The 24,767-nt window shown below is 40.0% G+C and overlaps 1 protein-coding gene and 1 pseudogene across 9 annotated transcripts in view; one reads left to right on the top strand and one right to left on the bottom strand.

Annotated features, from left to right (window-relative positions):
- The window catches only part of AMBRA1 (autophagy and beclin 1 regulator 1), a 172,481-nt gene that overhangs the window by 51,248 nt on the left and 96,466 nt on the right, over positions 1 to 24,767 (bottom strand). The gene's annotated exons all lie outside the window — the stretch shown is intronic.
- Positions 13,672 to 14,145, top strand: LOC129500468 (ATP synthase F(0) complex subunit C2, mitochondrial-like; annotated as a pseudogene).

The following is a 24,767-nucleotide window of genomic DNA, read 5'->3' as shown; positions in this document are numbered from 1 at the left end:
ACAATGAGGAAATTTAAGTAAAAGCAGCAAAAACCTATAAGTAGTGTGATGCTAACTATGTCATTCTGGAAAAACCAGAACCATGGACATAGTAAAAAGATCAGTGGTTGCCAGAGGTTTGGGGGTGAGGAGGTATAGATGTAGCACCAAAAAGATGTTTTGGGGCAGTGAAATTATTTTGTAGGATACTATGATGATGGATACATGTCATCATATATTTGCCAAAATCCATGAACTTAACAACATTAAGAGTGAAACTTAATGTGAACTATGGACTCTGGGTGATAATGGTATGTCCGTCTGTGTTGGTTCGTGGATTACATTAAGTTTCACTATTATATATATATATATAATACATATATGTAATATATATGTAATATACATTTTATATATATATATATATATATATATATATATATATATATATATATATATATAAAACACACTCTCCATTTTGGAGAAGGATGTTGATAGTGATGGGGCAGGTCTATGGGTATAGTACAGGAGGAAATATATGGGAACTCTGAGCTTTCTACTTGATTTTTTTGTAAACCTAAGACTGTTTAAAAAAAAAATCTATTAATTAAAAAACAAAAACAGAGAGAAAGACAGAAAGAACCCCAGACTCTCACTCATGTTCTAGGAGACAGTGGAAACGGTAGCTATTTATAAGGATATTGGCAGTCACAGCAGTTCACTTTCAATCATATAACCACAGAGTTCATCCCTGGAGCCTCAGAGCAAAAAAATAAATAAGGATGATTCTAACATGAGACAAAACAAGGGCAGAAAAGAAACTTAAGTCCAGTGATCCTGGCCAACCATCAGAGAACAACAACAGCAAAACCAAGCTACCAAGTTTCATTCTCTCAAGTCAAGATTTCAACTTAGGCTGGAAGCCTTGGAAATGTGTCTAGGGATAAAATCTTAACGTCATGACAGGCACATGGTAGGTGAGCTCTACCCATACCTGAGAGCCTGCATGCCTCTCTCTGCCTTTGCTTCTCTCAGACTCTGTTCTGTTGCTTGGAAAGGAAAATTAGAAACCTTTTTTCAAAAACAGCTTTTAGTCTCTCTCCAAGATCTGTTCTAGGAGCAGGAAAGTGAAGAGCATGATTCAACATTGAAAATACGGAACAATGGGAATCATTAGCAAATGTATCAGAAAAGCTAATTTGGGAGGGTAAAAAAGGGCAAGTTACAAAGAAGAAAACGATTAAATTATATTTCAGTCCTATAAAATTGTTCCATTTGAGGCCTAATTCAGAATGGCCATCTCTGACTGTGCTGCTGGGAAGACAGAGTAAGAATGGGGCTGGGGGCCAAAGACTCATCAGCCTGGAAACACAATTACTATCCTTCTGCTTGGTTGTGATATGAAGTCAAGAACCAGTTTGCTAATTGGTCAACAGAACAGAGACCAGAAACTCCAGGGGAAGTCCAACTGAACAGTTTATCAACTTTAAAAAAATTCTCTTTAGAAAGGCAGTCACAAAAGACCACATATTGGGATCCCTGGGTGGCGCAGCGGTTTGGCGCCTGCCTTTGGCCCAGGGCGCGATCCTGGAGACCCGGGATCGAATCCCACGTCGGGCTCCCGGTGCATGGAGCCTGCTTCTCCCTCTGCCTGTGTCTCTGCCTCTCTCTCTCTCTCTGTGACTATCATAAAAAAAAAAAAAAAGACCACATATTGTATGATTCTATTTACATGAAATGTCTAGAATAGGTAAAGCTATAGAGACAAAAAGTAGACAAGCGTTTGCCTAGGGCTGGAGGAGGAAGGAGAGGGCTGGGGAAAGGGAGAAGTGACTGCTAATGGGTACAGGAATGTGATAAAAATGTTCTGAAATATACAGATAGTGGCAATAGTTGCAGAACTCTGAATATATTAAAAAACCACTGAACTTTAAATAGGTGAACTATATAGTATGTGAGTTATATCTCAAGGCTATTATTAAAAAATACGAATTATGTTTCCCAAATTTCTAAGAAGTATTTTGTGTAGTCATCAATAAATTATGCATGATTATTCATGCATAATTCATGCAATTTACCTCGTTGTAAAAACTATATAAACTACTCAATATAAATTTTGGTTAACTTGGAAAGTAAAATATGGCAATCCCATTTTTGGAACTCTTTGCATTTCTTTAATAATTTCAAGTACTGGGGAGTCTCTTTTGTTTACTGGCTCACTGTTTTTTGTTTTTTGGTTTTGGTGTGTACTGCACGCACCCATATCTTATGTGCATTTCTATGTTTGGTTATTTTAAGTTTTTTCTTGCAGACTGTCTAAAGCTCTTTGTAAATTAATAAACTGGTTTCTATGAAAAATAATTATTCTTAGAGCAATACAACATGGGATTATTTGGACATAAAAAGCATTTTCCTCCCTAAGTATATACTGAATGGCATTCTAGGAAGAACACTTATTCTTCTTTCCAAAAAGCTGCATTCCAATGTAGTCTTTAAATCTGCTTTAAGAAGGAAATACATGGGGAACCCTGGGTGGTGCAACAGTTTGGCGCCTGCCTTTGGCCCGGGGCGCGATCCTCGAGACCCGGGATCGAATCCCACGTTGGGCTCTCGATGCATGGAGCCTGCTTCTCCCTCTGCCTCTGTCTCTGCCTCTCTCTCTCTCTGTGTAACTATCATAAATTAAAAAAAAAAAAAAAAGAAGGAAATATAACTAAGTACTTTGTCATACTCACTTTGTTGCCTTATCACCATTTTAAAAATCTCATCTACGGGATCCCTGGGTGGTGCAGTGGTTTAGCACCTGCCTTTGGCCCAGGGCGCGATCCTGGAGACCCGGATCGAATCCACGTCGGCCAGGCGATCCGGAGACCGGATCGAATCCCACGTCGGGCTCCTGGTGCATGGAGCCAGCTTCTCCCTCTGCCTGTGTCTCTGCCTCTCTCTCTCTCTGTGACTATCATAAATAAATAAAAATTTTAAAAAAAATAAAAATAAAAATCTCATCTAAAACCATAGTCAATTATTCTATAGCCTGGGGACCTAGAAAGAGGCCCTGGTAGCAGATAACACGGCTTCCTCCAAGAGTAGAAGTCTCTCATTTATAGTTTTGACATTGAAGAAACTGACCAAACTATATATAGTTTGTTTAAAAGCTTTATGAGATGTAATCCACATATCATACAATTCACCTACTTAAAGCATGTACAACGCAAAGGGTTTTAGTATATTCACACCAATGTGTAACCATTATCAAAACCAATTTTTTACAATGACCATCACTACTATATAATTTCAGGATATTTGCCTCCTCTTTCTCCTCCCTCGGTACCTTCCCTGTTAGCAGTCACCCTCCTCCACTCTGGCCTACTCTCTCCCTCCTAGCTGGAGGCAACCACTAATCTATTTTCTTTTTCTATCATTTTGCCTTCCCTGCACATTTCATCTAAATAGAAACACATGACAGGTGACTATGTCTGGATTCTTTCATTTAGCACCACATTTACAAAGTTCATCCATGTTGTAGCATGTATCAGTACTTCATTCCTTTTATGGCCAAAGAATGTTCCACTGTATGTTTATAAACGAACCACAGGTTCACATGAGAGTAAGGTAATAGTTTTTATTTATAGAAAACACACTGCATGGAACTTAGCAATCATAAAACTGTCTGAGGGAAACAGAACTATTTCCTGTGGAAGGAAAAAGTAGATTTTTAAAGAGGTTTTCAGGTTTTCAATTCTGAGTATATTGCCTATAGCTGAAACTGAGTCTTCACTTTTTCCTGAGGCTAAAATAAAAGAGGAGTATTAGGGGACATTGTTTTCTGTAAAAACAAAAATAAAACCACAAACAGGTATCACGTAGATATCTATAATTCTGACACAGGAAACGTTCTCAGTAAGTTTTGTAGTATATCAGAATTAGGCTGTTTAATAACTGCTCTAGGGGTTCCTGGGTGGCTCAGTTCGTTGAGCATCTGCCTTTGGCTAGGGTCATGATCTCAGGGTCCTGGGATTGAGCCCGACATTGGGCTCCCTGCTCAGCAGGGAATGTGCTTCTCCCTCTCTCCCTACCCCTTCCCCTGCTTGTGCCCTCTCCCCCACTCAAATACATGAAAAAAATCTTTTTAAAAAAAGAACTGCTCTAACTGGTCACTTAAACTGATCAAGATAAATCATACAATATAAATTTGAAATGTATTTAACATAAACCAAAGGGTAAACATTTTACAGATACAGGTATCAATGACTATACATGCTCTTAGCAGGAACTGGGTCCCTAAATCAACAAAATTTTATTGTTCAATAAACTCCTAAAGGCTCCACAACCTCCTAACCCTAAGAATAAGGGTAGCATTAGTCCACACACAAATCAGGAACTTTAGGGGCAGATTCCAGAAAGATAAGGAAATGCCTTATTGTGGAGGTCAAAGGCATTGGATAAGGCCAACAAAACAAATCAGTCTGAAAATTCAGCAAGGAAATTAGAAAGGCCTGGAATACAGAACATGTGCACAGAAGGGAAAAGAAATAGTTATGAACTATTTCTACATATTATAACAGCTTCATCAAAATTTTTCTCAAAACAACAATTCTATCCAGGATTATGTGACCACAGCAGAATAAGTTTTATAACACACCAAGAGAGGAAGAGATAACCATGTATTCATTAGGGCCAGAGCAGTGGATATAGTCTTCCTTTCAGAGTAAGTAGCACAAAGAACCTGGTATTAATTTCTTTAAAAACTGTAACAAAGGGTGCCTAGGTGGCTCAGCTGGTTAAGCATCTGCCTTTGGCTCAAGTCATGATCCCAGGGTCCTGGGATCAAACCCTGCATTGGGCTTCCTGCTCAGCAGAGTCTGCTTTACTCTCTCTCACCCTCTGCTCCTTCCCACTGTTTGTTCTTTCTCTCTAATAAACAAATAAAATCTTTAAAAAATTTAAAATTAAAAATTGACAAAAAGGACCCAACATAAATTTACCATCTTAACTATTTTTAAGTGGTTTAGGAGTGTTTAGCAGTTAAACCAGTTCAGCAGTGTTAAGTATATTCACACTATTGTGAAACAAATCTCTGAAACCTTTTCATCTTGCAAATATGAAACTCTAAGCCCATTAAATAACTCCCCTTTCCTCCTCCCTCCAGCTCCTAGTCACCAAAATTCTTTGTTTCTATGAATTTGACCACTTTAGAAACATGTATGAGTGGAAGCATGCAATAACAGTATTAGTTTTTAACATGTCCTTGAAAGTAGAGAAGCAGAAATAGATAGCATGCACCCAAAGTCATTCACAGACAAGGTGTGAAATCAGGATCATACTTAAATCTACAGGAAGCAGCTAATTCTGATGGGACAAGGTAACCTCTAGGCTGGGCATGGCCATTTTCCCTTAAAAAGCCATTCAGAGGCGTCAAACAGAGCATAGGGCTCATGCCACTAGACTTAGTGACTTCAGAAAAGCCCAAAGGTGGTGGAGTTGCCATAAGGATACTTCACTTTCTAATTCAGGGATTACCAATGATTCAAACACGTTGCCTTGAATGTACCTGCGTCATTTGGAGTTCAGAAATGTATTTGACCCTAAAGCAAAGACAGTAAGCTGCTCTTCACCAGGTCCTCCCTCCTTTCTCCCATCATATTAAAACCCAGGATTAACCTTGACTGTTGGGAGGGTGACTGGTACCTCCTAGCTCTCTGAAGTCAAGCTAAGATGCTCCTGTGTGGGTAGATGAAGAGGCTGAGGCCCATTTTCATCACCATTCTGGAGACCTGCCCTTCTTCAATATATATGTCCTAATGAAGCAATTATCTAACACTTACACTAATGATGTAATTGGAACAAGTAATTATGAAAGCAGAACATCCATTTTTAAAGAAATGAATATCATTACCTTTCTTCCACCCACAAACATTATTTAAGACAAAAACAAATAAGCTCACAAGAACACATGCTACTGAAAGATTATCAGGAACAACATTCCAAAACCCACAGCATTCAAGAGAAATACAGAAAAAAAGCCCAACAACCTCCAAATGAAAACAAAAGTTAAAAACCTAGCATTCATTCCCACCAGGCAGGATTTCCTCAAAGCCTCTACCTCTGACAGAAGACCCGCAGGTGGATAAAAGCATTAAGAACTACTCTACCTCCACTTCCACACCCCCCACAACCTGGCATTTACTCCAGGACCCCACCACCTCTGTTGTTGGGAGGATACTGGCTTAGGCAGGTCCCTGAGAGAAGCCAGGAAAGAAGTTGGGGAGGCTGTCATCCTCTCAACTGTTGCACAGTGGAGCTGCTCAAGGTGGTGCCTCAGCAGCAAGAGGATGGGCAGAGAGACGGGGGAGGGCAGGAGGACGACTGAGGGAGAAAGAGGTGAGAGAGAAAGATGAACAGAGCATATGACCGACTCAAACACTGAACGGCTCTCACCAATCACTTGTCTTAAATTGCTGAGATTCCTGCAGCTTTTATTGTTTGGTGGAAGCACAAGTGAGCTGAATTGGACCAGAGGGTCCTGGGCTTGTCAGCAGCAGGAGGGAAACGACCTTTATTGCTGCAAAGAGGATGCAGATTTCAAAAGCCTAAAATCTGCAATGAAGGGAAATGGAAATGTGCTGAACGTGGGTTTGACTGGCAGCTTTCCTCATCTGTCGATCACAGGGTAATAAACACTGGGAGATGGCAGAAATGAAGATAAATGCTTTCAGCAGCGCCATTCCCCACCCTCCCCTCCTCTTCCGCCCCCACTCAGCACATGACAAGAGTTAAAGCAAGAAAATAAATCAGCTTCTTAACCAACTCTTTTGTTAAAACTTTCCTTACAGGCCACCTACACGTGAATTATTGCTCTATGAGCCTACATTCTCATTAGGGAGCCCAGTTTGTAAAGGGTGAAAAGCTCCTGTCAAATCACACCTGTATATTTCAGGGTACAGCATTACCCAGCTGAGTCAGTCAGGGCCAACATGCTAGAAAGAGGCCAGGGCCACTCCCAGAGGGGAACACAACACCCTCCCACCTCCACCTCCACCCCACAGGGTGAAGGTCTCTAATCCAAAACCTGGCTCACTCAGTTTAGAGGAGACTTTGGAGTGCCAAGGGCAGCATGTTGTCACTTCACTGCAACAACTGCCACATTACTATTGAGCCAGGGACAGAAAAGCTAAGCTCCGAGGGCTAACAAAAAGCTCCCGGGGCTTGGCAGTCGAAAGTAAAGTCGATCAGAAAGTGGACTACAGAGGAGAACACTCAGTCTTGAGCATCAGCTTCACATTCACTTTGGAATGAGAGAAACCTTTAAAAGGTGAATGATCTTACAGGTTTCCCACGAGTAGGTCTAAGGGAAGTATCGTATATTCTGTGACTGACATTGAAATAAAGCATCTAGCCAACCTGGTTTTTGTAACAAGACTAGGATTTTTTAAGTCAGATGAAAAGGTCAGCAATTCTTAATGCTTGTGGCAGTTGCTTATAAGAAGGTGGTTGGAATTTTGTAAAAAAACAAAAAACAAACAAACAAAAAAAACCCCACTACATCCTGATTCTGCCAAAAATCTTAGTAACTAGGTCATTTAAGACATTTGAAAAGATACTCTACTCTACTGGCCCAGCCAGGCTATTTCCCTCTAGATCCTGAAATGGAAAAAGATTCCAGACCTTTGTTTTAAAGAGCAGGCACCAACTAGTAGAAAGTCTGGAGCAAAAATAAATGGGAGAAAGCGTGGTGACTGGGTCTGTTTCAAACCACAAACTACTCAGAAGCTTGAGTAGTCCCCAGAGTCATGCATATGCTGTGGGATCCTAGGAGATCAACACTTGTCACATGAAGATAGTGAATTTGAAATAGTTTCTAATTAAAATCCACTGTTCAGACATTAATACCAGGCACAAAGTGGAAAAGCATTATTAACGAACCCCATATTGAGACACAGCTAAAAGGATGTACCTGGAATCTAAACAACAATCCAGATCAGCCTTTCTAATCTGTAAACCTCAATAAAATCTTATCTCCTCCTGAAAGCTTTTCTGAATTATAAAGAAATCTCTGCCCACACAACATTAACCATTTTTTTTTAAGATTTTATTTATTTATTCATGAGAGAAAGAGAGATAGAGAGAAAGACACACACACAGGCAGAGGGAGAAGCAGGCCCCACAAAGGAAGCCTGACGTGGGACTTGATCCTGGGTCTCCGGGATCACGCCCTAGGTCGAAGGTGGCACCAAACCACTGAGCCACCCGGGCTGCCCGTCATTTTCATAACACAAAACATTTGTCACCTTTTATATTATCTGGCTACAAGTAAATAAAGTCTGCTTTGAATTCAAGTGTTTATATAACTCTGTGTATACTTAGCCATCAATTTTCAGTTGGTACTACATGGTCTTTCCCCCTCTTTCTCTTTTTGTTTTTTTAGGGATGTGCAGAGGGAGAGGGAGAGAGAGAATCTTAAGCAAGCTGCATGCCCAGCACAGAGTCTGACACATGACCCTGAGATCATGACCTGAGATGAAACTAAGAGTCAGATGCTTAACCAACTGAGCCACTCAGGTGCCCTTGCTTCCTTTATAAGATGACAGAAGGGGTCAATCTTTTTGGCTTACATTTTTTTAAAGATCTTATTTATTTATTCATGAGAGACACACACACACACAGAGAGAAAGAGAGAGAGAGAGACAGAGATATAGGCAGAGGGAGAAGTAGGCTCCCTCAGGGGAGCCTGATGCAGAACTTGATCCCAGGACCTCCGGATCATGACCTGAGCCAAAGGTAGGCGCTAACCACTGAGCAACCCAGGCGCCCCCTGAGTTACATTTTAAATACCGTACAGTCTTGGGACTTAGAATATCATATAGCAGACACAAAATATACAAGGGTAAGGAATACTGATGGCAACTGCAAGGAATGCCATTGCCAGACTTATAAGCTGTTCCTTCTACAAGTGAGAAAATGTCACTTGTAAAGACTAGTCAGTCTTTACTGCTTATAATTATTATGGAGACAGACTGAATTATAAAGAACCAAATCATATGTGAAGGGAATTTGTAGTCCGGTATATACATCCATGGGACTAAGCAACCGCAATTTGCAAAAGGAGCTTATCTCTAATTGTAAATAAACCTAAACATTCATCAAGAAGAGAACTGATAGGGGCATCTAGGTGGCTAAGATGGTTAAGCATCTGCCTTCTGCTAAGGATCCTGGGATTAAGCCTCGAGTCGGAGCTCCCTGCTTAGTGGGGAGTCTGCTTTTCCTTCTTTCCCTCCCCCCTGCTCATGCATTCTTTCTCTCAAATAAATACATAAATGAAGAAAAGAAGAAAAGAAGAGGAGGAGGAGGAGGAAGAGGAGGAGAACAGTTAGATTTTGGTTAATCACACTATGGAACACTATAGAGCCATTAAAAAGAACCTACACATACACAGAAAGCTGTCCTTGATCTATTGTTCTATATAATATCACCTCCATTAAAAAATAAAATGAAGAAAACTATATAGATGAGTAAGTATACATATGTATTGATTGTGCATGGAAAAAAATTTAGAAAGACACATTCCAAACCAACCAGGAATAAGATGAAGAGACGTTTATTTACCGTGCATATTTTGATAGTATCTGAATTATTTACAATGAACCTGTATTATTTTATGGATTGTAAAAGGGCAGGTAGAGTGATGAGTTACCCTTTATAATGATCTACTCAAAAGTTAAACATTTTGCTATTTAATAACCCCAATATTGGGATCCCTGGGTGGCGCAGCGGTTTAGCGCCTGTCTTTGGCCCAGGGCATGATCCTGGAGACCCGGGATCAAATCCCACGTCGGGCTCCTGGTGCATGGAGCCTGCTTCTCCCTCTGCCTATGTCTCTGCCCCTCTCTCTCTGTGTGACTATCATAAAATAATAAATAAAAATTAAAAAAAAAATAACCCCAATATTTATTTAACACATACATTTATTCGTTCCATGAAGCTAACTAGTTGAAGGACTTAAGAAAATATTCCTTGGTCCTGGGTTTGCAATAAAATTCACAAACTCCAAGTTTTCCATTTTCACTGAGAGCCCATCAGAATGGTGCCCTGAGATGCTCTTCATACATCTAAGAAGTGATGTCTTGTTAGCCAAATAATCTGTGCTATGTGATTAAAAAAGAGCCAGCACAATTCCATCCCTGGAGTAAATATCTTAGAGAAAATGCTACATATATACACAAGGAGATATGTCAAAAAAAGAAGTCTGAGGCATGCCATAATAGTAAAAATCTAGAAAACTTAATGTTTGTCAGTAAGGGAAAAGACAGAAAATGTGTGTATGTGAATATTAGAATACTATGTAACAATTAAAAGGAATAAATCAAATTAATCAAACTGTGTCAATGTGGATTGATTAAAAACATGACAAATTTCAAAAGTTGTAAAATGATACACGTGGTATGATACCCTTTATATATATAAATACAACTCTTCCAAACACAAAACAGGGGTACCTGGGTGGCTCAGTGGTTAAACGTTGGACTCTTGATTTCAGCTTGGGTCACTAACTCATGGTCCTTGGATTGAGCCCTGTGTCAGGCTCCTAGCTTGGCCTGGAGTCTGCTCTAAGTGCTTTCCCTTCCCCTCTGTCCCTTCCCTATCCCCCTGCTTGCACACTCTTACTCTAAATAAAAAACATCTTTTAAAAACCTCACAAAACAATGATATTTTATGAATATATTAAATTATAGGGGTGCCTGGGTGGCGCAGTGGGTCTCTGACTTTTGGTTTCAGTCCAGGTCATGATCTCAGAGTGGTGAGGTCAAGCCCTGAGCTACACTCCATGTTCAGTGCAGAGTCCACTTGAGACTCTCCTTCTCCCTCTGCCCCTCCCCACCCCTGTACTCACTCTCTCAAATAAATAAATCAAATCTTAAAAAAAAAATTATAAAAGATGGACTGCAATTATATAAACCAAATTCATGATAGGAGCTGACTCTGTAGAACAGGAAATATAATTAGGGAAGTCAAAGGGAACTTCAACTGCAATGATTTTATTTTGAAAAACTGCGGCAAATAGGGCAAACTGGTTAACAACTCTTAAATCTCGGCTGGGGGTAGACAAATGCTTGATATATATATATATATATATATATATATATATATATATATATATACATATATATGCCTGTATATATGTTTTATGCCTTTCTGTATTGTTAAAATGTCTCAGGATTGAAGGGAGGGATAAAGGGGATAGGAAGGGAGGAAGTAAACAAGCAAGCAAGCAACTGGGATGGGGACACAAAAGAAAGACCTCTAAATGCTTTCCCACATTCTTAAACCTTATCCAACAAGGTATGGGCAAGGCAGTAATTGGCTAAAGTGAAATCGTTTGGGATATGGAGCCCACAAAATTCCAAAGGTGGGTAGAGATGGCCACATTTCATTTACTTAGAATTCCTGATTTAGTAAAGATTTAGTAAAGATTTTTGCCCATAGAAACTTAGTATACTGAGTCTTGATGAATCAGGTTTCTAACATGTACAGCCTGAACTATTGCACTGGTGAAACAATCTAACAGGTGGCTATGAATGGCAGATGGTCACACAAACTTTGTACACCACCAAACCAGAGACTCTAAGGGCACAGGCACACTAGGAACAGTCTGCTTGCATCAATGAAAAATACAAACAGATGCCCAGCCCCAAGCTTTTCTCTTAGATACTATCTTGATGCCTTCTAACATCTTACCTTGAAGACAAGAAAAGTATACTTTTAATGCCAGGTTAGATAAATTTCTGAAAGGGGCCTGTGGCAAATTTTTAGTTTTAAAAAGAGATAATACACAAGGGAAAGCAGAAGATTAAGATATGTTTTAGTCTTGTCTTTCTGCCAGAACTGCTTATATGGATTTCTCAGGGAACAGTGGACCTACCATAACACTTCAGGGATGCCTGCAAACCAGTGAGCATGGTGGTGCACACGGTTTTTCAAGACTGTTGCTAGTCATCATAAAGAATGCATAATAAGCTGCCAGCTTCTCTATAAGCCCCTTAGGGTATGAGTAACATCGTGAAATAATTTTGTAGTTAACACCAAGTGATGGGCCCTTGTCCCTTACCAAATCATCTATCTTCCCTTCTACTCTTCTTGCCCCAATCCATCTTTCAATGCCAGATTATTCTTAAAAGCAGAGTTGTGATTGTGTCACTCATCTATTCAAAAAACTTTAATGGCTCCTCGTTGCCTAAACATTCCTTGGTTTTCTATTCAAGGCTCACACTGTTCCTACTATGCAGAATATTCCTTCCTCTCTCTTCTAATAAATGTGTACTAAAATCCCCTGATCCCCTAGCCCTACTCAAGTACTCTCTTAATTCTTTTTTTTCTGAAGTCTTTTCTGATCTCACTAACCTGATATGATTGTCTCTTTGGAAGCCCTAAGCAGTCTGCTTATCTTTCTTACCCCACCTATTCCTTCTGCTTACCCCATGTCCTCCTGCCCAAGCTGGACTCCCTGCCATTATTCATTCTATTTGAGGATAGGTATAAAATTCAGTCCACCAGAGGTTCAACTCAAAATCTATACACCAACCATAGTTGTTCTGTATCTACTCTAAACTTTCCCTGAACCTGAATCCCCACAGTACACTGTAAATGGATTCTTCTGACAGAAGGACACATAAAATTTTCTCATCCTTGGATGAGGTATCTTGATGCTCTGCCACAGAAGGTATACAGTAACTCCACATTAAATACAGATGCTGATGACCACTTGAACAAGTGTGACTCTCACTACTAGGTTGTTAGTCCCTTAGCAGTAAGGCTTATTGTAAATCTCTCTAAGAGATGTAAGCACCTCTCTGTCCTCGTGTCCCACAGAGCATCTTGTACAAAGCACGTAGGTGCAACCCAATTTGTTCACTTAGAGCCAAAGTACCTTTGCCTTGAGAAATATCCACTCAACCATTAGGAGGACACTTCCTGAAACCCCTTTTTTGTTTGCTAAAACTCTAGGAAAGCACCCAACCTCTGAAAACCTACATAGTACAGTAGACAGGGCACAAAGAAATTGATGGTTACATGCAGAGGAAACACTCCCAAGAATTTACTTCCTTCATAACTGCAGCCAAAACAAAGCAGGGGTGGGCATATTTTTGACTGCAAGTCAGTATAATATTAAAAAGTTTCTGCATCTGGACTCTGGCAGATCCAAGCTGGGAGCAGGCAGTCCTCTTTGTCTGACTCTGCAAGGCTCTTGCCTTAAGGCCAACAGGATTAGCACAGCCATTTCATGCTCTGAAAAGTCAGAAAAGGCGAGATGGGGAGCTTTTCACTCGAGGAAATGCCTCGTAGTCAGAGATGGTTCTGTTTTTGTTCAAAAGATAAGCAGGGATGCTGAGGTTAAAAAGCAAAATTTCCAACAATGCTTAATGAAAGGTTTGGAGACAATGTACAGAATTAGGCAATGAGATAAATTCCAAGAAGAGAGGAGCAGGTGCCAGAGCAAAAATGCAGCAGAGAATCAGCACTAGATGTTTTCATGCATTCAAAAATTTCCATGTATTTAAAATGTCATCAGGACGCCCTGTGAGCACAGACTTGATGCAGCAATTAGGGATGCAGGCTTATCCCTCTTGGCACAAAATACCCACAAATAAGCTCCCAGTATAAAAGTCAAAAGAAAGCAGAAGGACTCTCGGTCGTCTCTGCACTGGGAGCAGCTCTCCTGCTACAGCCCCTCATCCCCTGAAAATGTACGTCTGTGCAAAGTTCATCTTCACCCCCTTCTTGGTCTGGAGCACCTCTCAGTTGTTGAGCCGATCCTTGTCTGCAGTGGTGCTAAAACCACAGGAGACACTGACAGAAAGAGCATCTGCAGCTTGGCAGCCCCACATCCCCTGACCTCACTTATTCCTAGCTGTAGCTTCCAAACCAGCGCCATTTCAAGGGACACTGACATAGCAGCCAAGTTCATTGGGGCAGGGGCTGCCACTGTAGGGGTGGCTGGCTCTGGGGCTGGAAGTGGGACTGTGTTTGGGAGCCTCATCATTGGTTATGCCAGGAATCCCTCTCTGAAGCAATAGCTCTTCTCCTACACCATTCTGGGCTTTGCCCTCTCGGAGGCCATGGGGCTCTTTTGCCTGATGGTGGCCTTTCTCATCCTCTTTGCCATGTGAAGGAGTCATCTCCACCTCCCATAGGTTCTTTCTCCCATGTCTTGTCTGCTCTGTATGTTCCTTTTCCTATACCTCCCCAGGTAGCCTGGGGAAAATGATTGGCTGGGGTTTGACGGAGGGAAGACAAATAAATACTGTATCAATAAGAAAAAAAAAGGCAGAAAGAAACACTTTACCATAAAAAATTGAACAGTTGCTACATTCTCTCTAGATAATTAACTATGGACCTTCCTATGAAGAGGAAAACTAAACTCAAATACTGTATTCAAGGACACGGAGCCCGTAGAGCCCGAGGTGAAGTTTAAACCTGGGGTCTACAGATGGGGCTTCAGGAGGTCAAAAACCCACTGAAATAGCAAATAAAACTGTGTACAATATTATATTAATTGTATATTCTATTTTCTGTATTTTATGGTGCTCTGACATCCTGGTTGCCTTGCCTGCTGAGGGACTGCCCCTCCCTGGGCCAGCTAATTCCTAGAGATAGCAAACAACTTGCCTGCAAGCATGCAAACCAACAGAGTCCATACAGACAACCACTTTCTTTATCAAACTCACACAGCAAACTGCTATTTCCTCTGCCCTAAATCACCCCAGGGCTAGGTATGGACAACCAGGGACAACCTCACAGCCCAGAGCCCGACAAAATTATTCAGGCTATCTAATCCTAAATTTACTCAGCATATCAACTCTGCCTCACCCATTCCTTCTGAAAACCCCAAGAAGGGCTCTAGCTCACGCTTTCCCTGCACCTCCTTCTGCCTGACTGCAATACTTCCCCACATGGCCCTGCAGAGTATGGTGTGTTCCTTTACTCTGGGAATTTTAGGTAACAGACTATCTTTTTTTTAATGGCAATGTTCTCATCATATGTTGGCTTTATCATACCTGAATAAAACCAAAATCCTGGGTACACTTTAATACAGCTACATGTATACCTTTTAGTCTGAGAGGACAGTCCAAGCTTTTTAACATACATTCTTACAGAGTCACCGACCTCTACAGGATTAAAAAATAGTGACTTAAATGTTTCAGGTCACACTGGAGCTCCAGTTCAGTGGAAGAGAACATATCACCGATGAAGTCTTTCTAGGGCACAGGTAAAGCCAGGTGGTTGTTCTTCAAGTGCCAAGAGAATGCAGAAATTGCAGAGGGCTTTATTTTCTGTTTTTCTCAGTTCTTTGCAGTGCAGGGGATCATAAGGCAAGGGAGTATAAAGGGAGAAGGTTCATAAATCCCTGAAGTGGTGATGGTAGTAATAAATTAGCACTTCTCTCAAATAATACAAAACTTCTGAAATGCTTAAAAATCCACAGGGTTTGGGAGATTAGGGATTGTCTATGTAATGTTCTATAAAACGACTAGCACACTACCTATCAACGACAGTATCACTGGCAAAGAGATAAAGCCTTGGCCTTCAACCTCACTAAGGCTGACAAAGATAGAGAGATTTTTTAGACCAAAGTACAGAGTCTTGAGACATGCCCAGAATAAAGAATAGTGATCTCAAAACAGAAAGCTTTTTGATGGCTAAGTGAGGACTGAATATTAAACAGATATCTATCACACATAGCACTGTGGAAGAGGTATATAAAATGGTAATAAGATGTCCTTTTTCCTTGCTTGGAGCCTATAATCTATTTGGAGAGATAAGACAGCCGTTTAGGAGGGGTCAGTGGGCTTGGGGAGGGGAGATTCGGAAAATTTACAGTGGAAATAGGAGCTGGGTTTAAAGGAAAGAGTAATAGGATCTGGAAATTAGGAGACGAGAAGAAGGGCTCAGGGTAGAAAGAGGCTACTGCTCAAGGCAAGTCAGGATTCAAGGGCTATTATCAGCTCAGTGGAAGCAAAGGCTCATATAAAGAATATAAAACTAAGACTGAAAAAAGACAACAAATTTGTCATCTGTGCAGCAGGAAATAGAAATCCTTTGAAATTTCTGTGTAAAGGAATTACAAAGTAGATAGCTTTTAAATTTTAATTTTTATCAAAGTACTACATACACATAATTTTAATAGTTAAAGAGTATTACAAGACTAATAAAGTCATATAAGCAGCCTCTTGCCCCATCCTCTCCCTGATTTCTGCTCTGTAGAAGCAATTACTTCTCAAATCTTTAAGCTGTTTTTCTTCTGATAATTAACTGTCATATTTCTACTGTCACTAAATTTTCCATTTTGGCTATTATCTACTGGCTTCCTATGATGGGAGATGATTTCTTCCACCCTCATTCCTCCCCCATCCTTCCAAAATAGCTTTAACACATTTTTAGGTTAAATAACATTAATTATTTACAGTACTAGGACTATATAAATATTCACAGCATGCAGGAATAGTATAGTAAGCTTGTATTTCTTTCACATACAGTTTTGTTTCTCCTGCGGGAGAAAGGCTCTTTCTTGTCACGCACAACTCATCTCTTTCCCTTTCTCTCTTTCTACAATGAGCATGTATTTTTAATTCCTTCACTGTCATTTTAGAGGGGATTTAGGAGAGGGTGGGGATAAACACAGGTGTTCATTCCTTAATGTTTACCAGAAGTCTGATCACATTTTATGAAGTGTACTCTGGCGAAGTATTTCAGAGGTGGGACAACAAGAGGCAGGGCACCACCAGTTAACAGAAACAGGGTTATAACAGTGAGAGGAGAAAGAAAGGAACAGTGAGAGATTCTATCAGGGATGAACCATCTGAACACAGCAGGAGAACAGAAGATGGCAGAGCTGGAGAGAAGTAAGAATCCATAAAAACTCAGGGTCAAGAAGAATGTTGGTGGCATTAGCAAAAACAGGGGAGGGGAAAAAAAACGGGAGGGGGAAAACATTACAAAAAAGAAAGTTTGGTTTTTGAAACATTAAATAGAGGATGACTGGGGGCCATCCAAAGTGAAAAGAATTTATTAAAATGTCTGAGTTGGGGATCCCTGGGTGGCGCAGCGGTTTAGCGCCTGCCTTTGGCCCAGGGCGCGATCCTGGAGACCCGGGATCGAATCCCACGTCGGGCTCCCGGTGCATGGAGCCTGCTTCTCTCTCTGCCTGTGTCTCTGCCTCTCTCTCTCTGACTATCATAAAGAAATAAAAATTAAAAAAAAATAAAATAAAATAAAATAAAATAAAATAAAATAAAATAAAATAAAATGTCTGAGTTATTGGAGTGCCTGGGTAGCTCAGTTGGTTAAGCATCTGCCTTGGGCTCAGGTCATGATCCCAGGATCCTGGGATCCTTTGTCTCGTTGCCCTGTCCCTCCATCCTCAGTGAGGAGCCTGCTTCTCTCTCTGCCCCCTCCCCCGCCCCCCCCCTCCTGCTCGCTGTCTCTCAAATAGATAAAAATCTTTTTAAAAAATGTCTGAGTTATTTTCTTTAAAGTGACAAGTAGGAAAACTGAAGAAGACGAAAGCAAACAGTTTGAAAGATGGGATGAAGCTGGTGGACAGGAGGAAAGGAAACCTGGGAAAGGAAAGCTTTTCAAAGAGAAGTGATCAAAGAACATGGTTTAAGAGAGAGTAGTTCTTAAACAAGTTGAATACAGAATTACCATTTGAACCAGCAATTCCACTCCCAGATATATACTCAAGACAACTGATAACATATGTCTGCACAAAAACTTGTACATCAATGTTCATAGCAGCATTATACATAACAAGTCAAAAAGTGGAAACTGTTCAAATGCCCATCAACTGATAAATGGGTTAATGTGGCTTATCTATGCAATGGAATATTATTTAGCTAAAAAAGAAATGGAAGTACTGATACACACTACCACATGGATGAAAATAGGATGCTAAGTGAAAGAAGCCATACACAAAAGACCACATATTGTATGATGCCATCTATCTGAAATATTCAGGAGAGGCAAATCCAAAGAGTCAGAAAGTAGCTGCCAGGTACTGGGTGGGGAGAGAGGAACAAGAAGCAACTGCTCATAAGTATGGGGCTTCTATTTGGTGTGATGAAAATACTGTAGAATTACTCAGTGATGACGGTCACACAACTTCGTGAATATACTAAAAACTACTGAAGTGTACACACTGAAAGGGTGAATTTTATATGTGAATTGTATCTCAGTTAATAAAAAAGAGAGAAGTAAAAATGAATGAGGACTAGGAGAAAGTCACTAATTTAGGAGCTAAATCACTGTGATGGAACAAAAAAGGTAAGAAGAGATCACCGTATTCTTATAGATGAAGTTGAGAGATCAGTAGAACCAAACTAAAGAGGAAATCTTAAAAAACTGTGTCACTCAGCCTCTCCCAAGGCTTCAAATATCTCTGTTCAAATATCTCTCCCAAGAATTTGAAGCAGCTCTAAAATCACCTTAGAACGGAAGAGAGAAAGGGTTTTGTGAGCTTTTAGTTAATTTAATAATATCCATTGAGGGATTTCAATGTGTAAGAACTTAACTAAAATGCAAAATTTTACAACCTAAATTGCATCAATTAATTAGGGAACCAAAATTTGATGCCAAACCTTGAATGATCTGTTCACTTGGGAAAAACATGAATCTATACCCCCAGGACACATGATAGTGAGAAGTACATAGCAAGTCCTCAGACATTTGTTGAATGAAAGAATGTTGGCTGAGAAACAGTGCTGCCTTCTGGGAATGGTGTGTGAACTGTAAAAGCAATGGGTGGCAAAGGTGAAAAGACTGCAGTAAGCAGTGTATGCTGGTAGTCATAAAAACCAAGAAGGCCCCTGCATCACTCATAAGGAAAAGGAAGATGTAATCAAATGTTAGATTTAGTTGGTTTAGGCTTTGTACTTCTCTACATATAGCTATAATATATTTTAATTTAAAGTGCCCTAGGTAATAGGTTTGGTTGTATGTTAAACTTAGCTCCTACCCCCTTCCTCTCCACGATGAAACCATTGTTTTTGTAAAAGGATTTTTTTAAATTACTTTGAATGTCTTAGGAATATAACCCTTGGATTACAGCAAAATAGGTTATGGCAGAAGCACTAGGGACTTGAAATATGAAAAACAAAAAACAAATTAGACTGGAGGGAACTAATAACCTAGCAGGAGAAAGAAAATATGTACACAAATATGAGAAGACAGGAAAAATATTGTAAATACACTGTACATCCTAAGTACAATTTGAAGTTAAATTCCCTTGACAGTAAAATAAATCTAAGAGTAAGACATCGCAACATATATTTCACTTTTTAAAGTTATAATCATCTTGGGCACCTGGGTGGCTCAGCTGGTTAAGTGGCTGCCTTCAGCTCAGATCATGATCCCAGGGTCCTAGAGCCCTGCATTGGGACACCCTGTTCAGCAGGGAGTTTGATTCTCCCTTTCCCTTTGCCTCTCTTCCTGGCTTGCACTCTCTCTCCTGCTCATTCTCTTAAATAAATAAATAAAAATAAAGTTACAGTCATCTAATACCCATACCTTGCATTGTTATAATTGATCACTGTGATTTATGTTTTTCTTCTTCTTTTTTTTTAAGATTTTATTTATTTATTTGAGACAGAGAGAGCACAAGGGGGGAAGAAGAGGAGTGGCAGAGGGAGATGCAGAAGCAGACACCCCACAATCAGGGAGCCCAATATGGGGCTTGATCCTAGGACCCTGAGATCATGATCTGAGCCAAAGGGAGATGCTTAACCAACTGACTGAACCATCCAGGCGCCCCTTATGTTCATTTTTCAAAAACATATAGCAAAATACTTTTACATTAATCAAGTAAATAAGTTAAGACCTACACTATCTTCTGAGGAAAACTTCATAATTGCTACCATTTTCTGAATGCTTATTATGTGCCAAGGGTTACAATAAGTTCTCATTCAAGAAAAGAGTCTCATTAAATCTTTATAATTAGCTTAAAGGAAGTTTGGTTATTCATTAGACAAATATTTATTGAGTGCCTACTTCCTGCCAGACAATAAACGAAGCAGACAAAAATTCCTGCCTTCATGGAAATTACATTCTGGGAGGAGTAGGGAAGAGGAGGAGAAACATAACAGTAATGAGTTCACCACAGAGCATGTGAAATTATGTCAAGTACCATAGAGAACTACACACTGGGAAAAGCAATGGCAAATGCAAGGAGTGTTGAGTTGGCAAGTTAAATAAACAGGGTAGTTACTGAAAGGTGTTACTGAATCCTTCCCTATTCTACGGATGAGGAAAACTAAGCTCTGATAAGTTCAACAACTTTCTCATGGTCACCCAGTTAGTTAAGAGGTGAAAGGAAATTTGAATTCAGCTGCCCTTATTATTAAGCTATATGGCCTCTCCCCAAGCTAGTAATAAATTCAGTTATAAAAGTTTACTTTATCAGCTATTTCCTTAAGATTATGTTGGCATTTTTAATCTCTCAAAGGGGTTAAGGAATAACTTTTTATTTCAATATTTGAGGTTTCATTTCACAACCATATTAACTTTTACAAAGGAGTGGCAAATAGCCTAAGATCTTTGATGTTAAATTCTTAGAAAAGAGGTCAAAATAATAATTAGCCAGGCAGTCAGGACATGTCACGAACTACATTCAGCCTGAGAAGATGATGTGCAAACTGCGGACAGGCCCGACCTCCCTCCTTACAGCAGCTGCCACCATCTCTGTTGTGCTCCGCAAGTATTTATGTCCCAAGGACCCCTAGCACAAGCCAAATGTTCTTTAGCAACAACTTTTATTAAGCTGAGATGGATCCTTTTCAGCCACCTGAGCCTGCCTCTTAGCATTGAGGTGTTCCTGTCACCAAAACATCCTAAGTTGGCAGTCCCAGTGTATTTTATGTAGTTTAGGTATTGCAAATAATCTGGGTGCTAAGGCATAGATCTACTTTTATTCCTCTTGACTTCAAGTATCTTTTCCAAAGGAAGTTAGAGTGCTTTGCCATTTTTTCCTACTTAATCCCTGGAAGGAACATGGAGGTAAGCACCACATCCTCTCCTGTCAAGTGGACAGAGACTAAATGACTCACTTAAATTATATAGCAAAGAAGCCAGAATGACAATGGCAGCCAGGCTGCCAACTTCTAGTTCAGCTTCCAACAAGCAAGATCAGTAGTTCCCAAGTCTTTTTGTGTTCACAACACACACTTGGGTACTACAGTTTGGGGCAGAAATTAAAAGACTCAAAACAACACTCAAATCAGCAATAATAAAAACACAGTAATAATAAGACAGTGTTTTATGGTGCTTATCTAGTGGACTTCGGTACTGCATCAATGAGCAGGCTATTGTTCCAGGCCAGATTGTTCACTCAACCACTCACCAGACTAACTTTTCACATGCTCTGGGAAACACCAGCCTCTTACCTCTCACTCCTACCAACTTGTATCCTACCCTACAATACTCATGTGACTTCCTCACAGTCCCTAATCAACAATTTAAAAAAATTTTAGGGGATCCCTGGGTGGCTCAGCGGTTTAGCACCTGCCTTTGGCCCAGGGCATGATCCTGGAGTCCTGGGATCGAGTCCCACATCGGGCTCCCTGCATGGAGCCTGCTTCTCCCTCTGCCTGTGTCTCTGCTTCTCTGTGTGTGTGTCTCTCATGAATAAGTAAATAAAAATCTTTTTTAAAAATTAAAAATTTTTTTTTAGCAAATGAGCATTTTATACACTGATCTAAACTTGGTGGCCTGCCAGTGTGCTAGGCTATGCAACAAAAGTCAGCCTGCCTTCAAGAAAACTTCCTCAACTAAGAAGTCAACTCAAATTAAGTGGTTAATTAAAACTTTAACGTAACATTACAGGGAAGCAAGCAATTGACAGTGCCAAAGGCACTCTCAGTAAGGACTATATCCTCCTGTATCACATCAGAATGACAGCTTCTATGATAGCCAGAAAGAGACAAGCGACTTGATCTAAGGAAGCCAGAGCTGGAAAGACACTATGCCTCTCAAAAAAAAAAAAAAAAAAAAAAAAACTGGAGGAAAAGGAGACTAATGAAGTCTGGTTTGATGATAAGAACTTCAGATATGGTGAAGAGACATAAGGAAAACTAGAGAAGTGATAGCTTGCATTTTTGCAACACATTTCTTTGATAGGATAAATATTCTATTGACATCTTTTGAGTAAAGCTTTGTAACAGAACAAAGTTAATTATTTTCCTGTTACTTGTGGGGAAAACTGTGACAGTGATGGACATGGTCTCTAGAGCAGAAAGATGAGAAGAAAGCAAAAGTCAAGAAAGTCAGACGAGAAGCAATAAAGTATATAGTTGAGAAATAGAAATTTTAAAGCTCAACTTGAGATGTTCCACAGATCTATAATATAAGGAGAGGACTGCGCTATGTTCTCACAGGATCAACCTGAGTGCTTGGACAAGAGGAGAGGATAAAATGAGCGGGGGTGGACTGAATATATTGTTAAATGAAAAAAAAAGTCTTATCAACAGCATAAATAAAATAAATAATAAAGTACATTAGATCCTTCTGAGAGTGGAATAGTAGTAACCCAATTAAATATAAATCCTAGTCAACCAAAAACAAAAACAAAAATCCTAGTCAGCCTAGATGGCAGGCAGCCTCCAGGGTTCAATACTAGGTATGATCTGGAATACAAAGGATTAATCATGATTAAAATAATTCAAATCTTTGGTTTCTCAAAAGCAAGCAGTACAGGTAACTCCTTGAGATTTCCTTGAGATTCCTTAAATGTTCAACATTTAAGAAGATCAAAGTCAAAGGAGACCAAAAGTGAAAGAATCAAGAGTTCTAGGACCTTCAACCAGGTCCTATTTTGAAGAAGGAGCAAAGAGGCATGCATTTCTTTGGAAGGTAGTCTGAACCTTGATCTCACCTGTATTCATTTATAATATTCTTTGAGTTTATTAATCACACGAAAAAGCTCCCCCACCGTCGCACTGCAAACTGTCCAATGAAGGAAAGACAAGATATAAGAGGAGATATAAGAGGAGCTCTGAGGATAATTCAATTTGCCACAATGAAAAGGCCTAAGGATTCATTTTTCACATTTTCCTTCAGAGACAAGGTCCTTAGGCCATTCCCAGTTTGATACTTTGTTTCCCCTTATACTCCCCACACAAAAATTATGAGTCATGTAAAGTTGTAAAATGTAAAACAGTCAAATTGTGACCAACATTGCTTAGCTTACAGAAATTAAGAATCCCATAATTTCTTACCAGTCACTTTTCACTTTTACACTAAGGTCCCAGATGAAGAAGGTGGAATAGCAGACTATGACATTTGAAATAAGGAGGGAAAAGAAAGCAGGCATCTTTTTTTTTTTAAAGCAAGCTCTGTCTGTGCCCAATGTAGGATTTGAACCCACAACCCCAAGATCATTGATTAAGCCAGACAGGCACTCCAAAAGCAGGCATCTTTAAATAAAAGATCCCCCCGCCCCCCCGCCGCCGAAACCAGTACTAAGTTATTTTTTTCAGAATTTCTAAACTCTAACAGTGTTTCTTTAAATGTCAGGAAAGAACACAGTCTCTCTCTCCAGAAGTTGCATTAGCCTTTTTGAAAAAAGCCCCTCTCCCACTTGGGAGAGACACTAATAACATAAAGGAAAAGGTAGATAACTCTACTTGTGCTTAAAAACAAAGACTAATAAATGTATGATAACTAAACTTAAAACACAGAGTATCTGGAAATAATAGTAGAAAGGGACAAAAAGTATACATGAAGTCTGAGGCAAATGAACATACAGTCGGCCTTTCTTTCACCACTACAATCTCCAAATTCTATGGCCAATTCCTGTTACTTGTACCAAATGGCAGCCTGAGAAAATCTATAAATGAATCTTAGGAACCACAGTTTAATGGGTGGGGTGGGGTGGGGACAGGTGTAGTCTGGAAGCTGCCAGCAGAGCAAGCTCACTGTTTTCATTTAGATGGCATATTTTTCGGGATGGCTTGGGTTGGATAATAGTGGTAGAGAGGTAATCCAAAGATTTCCAAGCTAACCCGTGGTACTGGCTGCTTCTATCCCCCTAAGACCTTAAAATTCTTCCGAGGTAAGACAAAGATTAGAATAGCTGGAAAATTCTTTAGAGCAGGTGTTCCTAAGCTATCCCTGTAGTCTCTTCAACTAGAACATGAGGGTGGAGAAACTGGGCACTTGAAAAAACTTATTTCAGCTTTGCACTGATATTTTCAGTTTTAATTCGTTTACCTAATAAGCAATAGAACACTTCAACACTTTTCCCGTCACATCACTTCAGCAGAATCAATAAAAATAGTCAGACCAAGAAACACTCTGTGGCTTTATAAACTCTCAGTTACCACCTCTTATGTTAGTTGCATTCATTTTACCTTAAAGAAAATGGAGTTCAAATTCTCTGACCCATGAGAGATGAACGTAAAGGTAAGAGAGGAAGGGGACCCAAAGAGCAAAGCAGAAGCCAACAAGGACACTGGCTGTCTTATCACCACATACTCAAGCCTCTTCTCAGACAGTAAGAGATAAGCTCTTTAAACAGTCTGTACATTTCCATTCCTAGTGTTGTTCTTCCTTTTGGGAATGGAATCTGCATTTTCCCCAGCCCAGGCTCAGCTGAACACATCACTTCTCTCCACTTTCTAGTGACAAACATGGTCACACATGTACATTTCAAGTTGCAGTAGCAGCTCCCTTTCTGCCTCATGGTCCTTTCTTGAATCTTGGCTAAGCTTTAAGGCAAGGCAAAGAGATGTTTAATAAGCATACCGGGT

The sequence above is a fragment of the Nyctereutes procyonoides genome, unplaced genomic scaffold (genome assembly GCF_905146905.1).
Source record: "Nyctereutes procyonoides isolate TBG_1078 unplaced genomic scaffold, NYPRO_anot_genome, whole genome shotgun sequence".
In the NCBI taxonomy this organism is placed as follows: domain Eukaryota; kingdom Metazoa; phylum Chordata; class Mammalia; order Carnivora; family Canidae; genus Nyctereutes; species Nyctereutes procyonoides.
The sequence above is the reverse complement of the archived record's forward strand: the minus strand, read 5'-3'. Positions and strand labels throughout refer to the sequence as shown.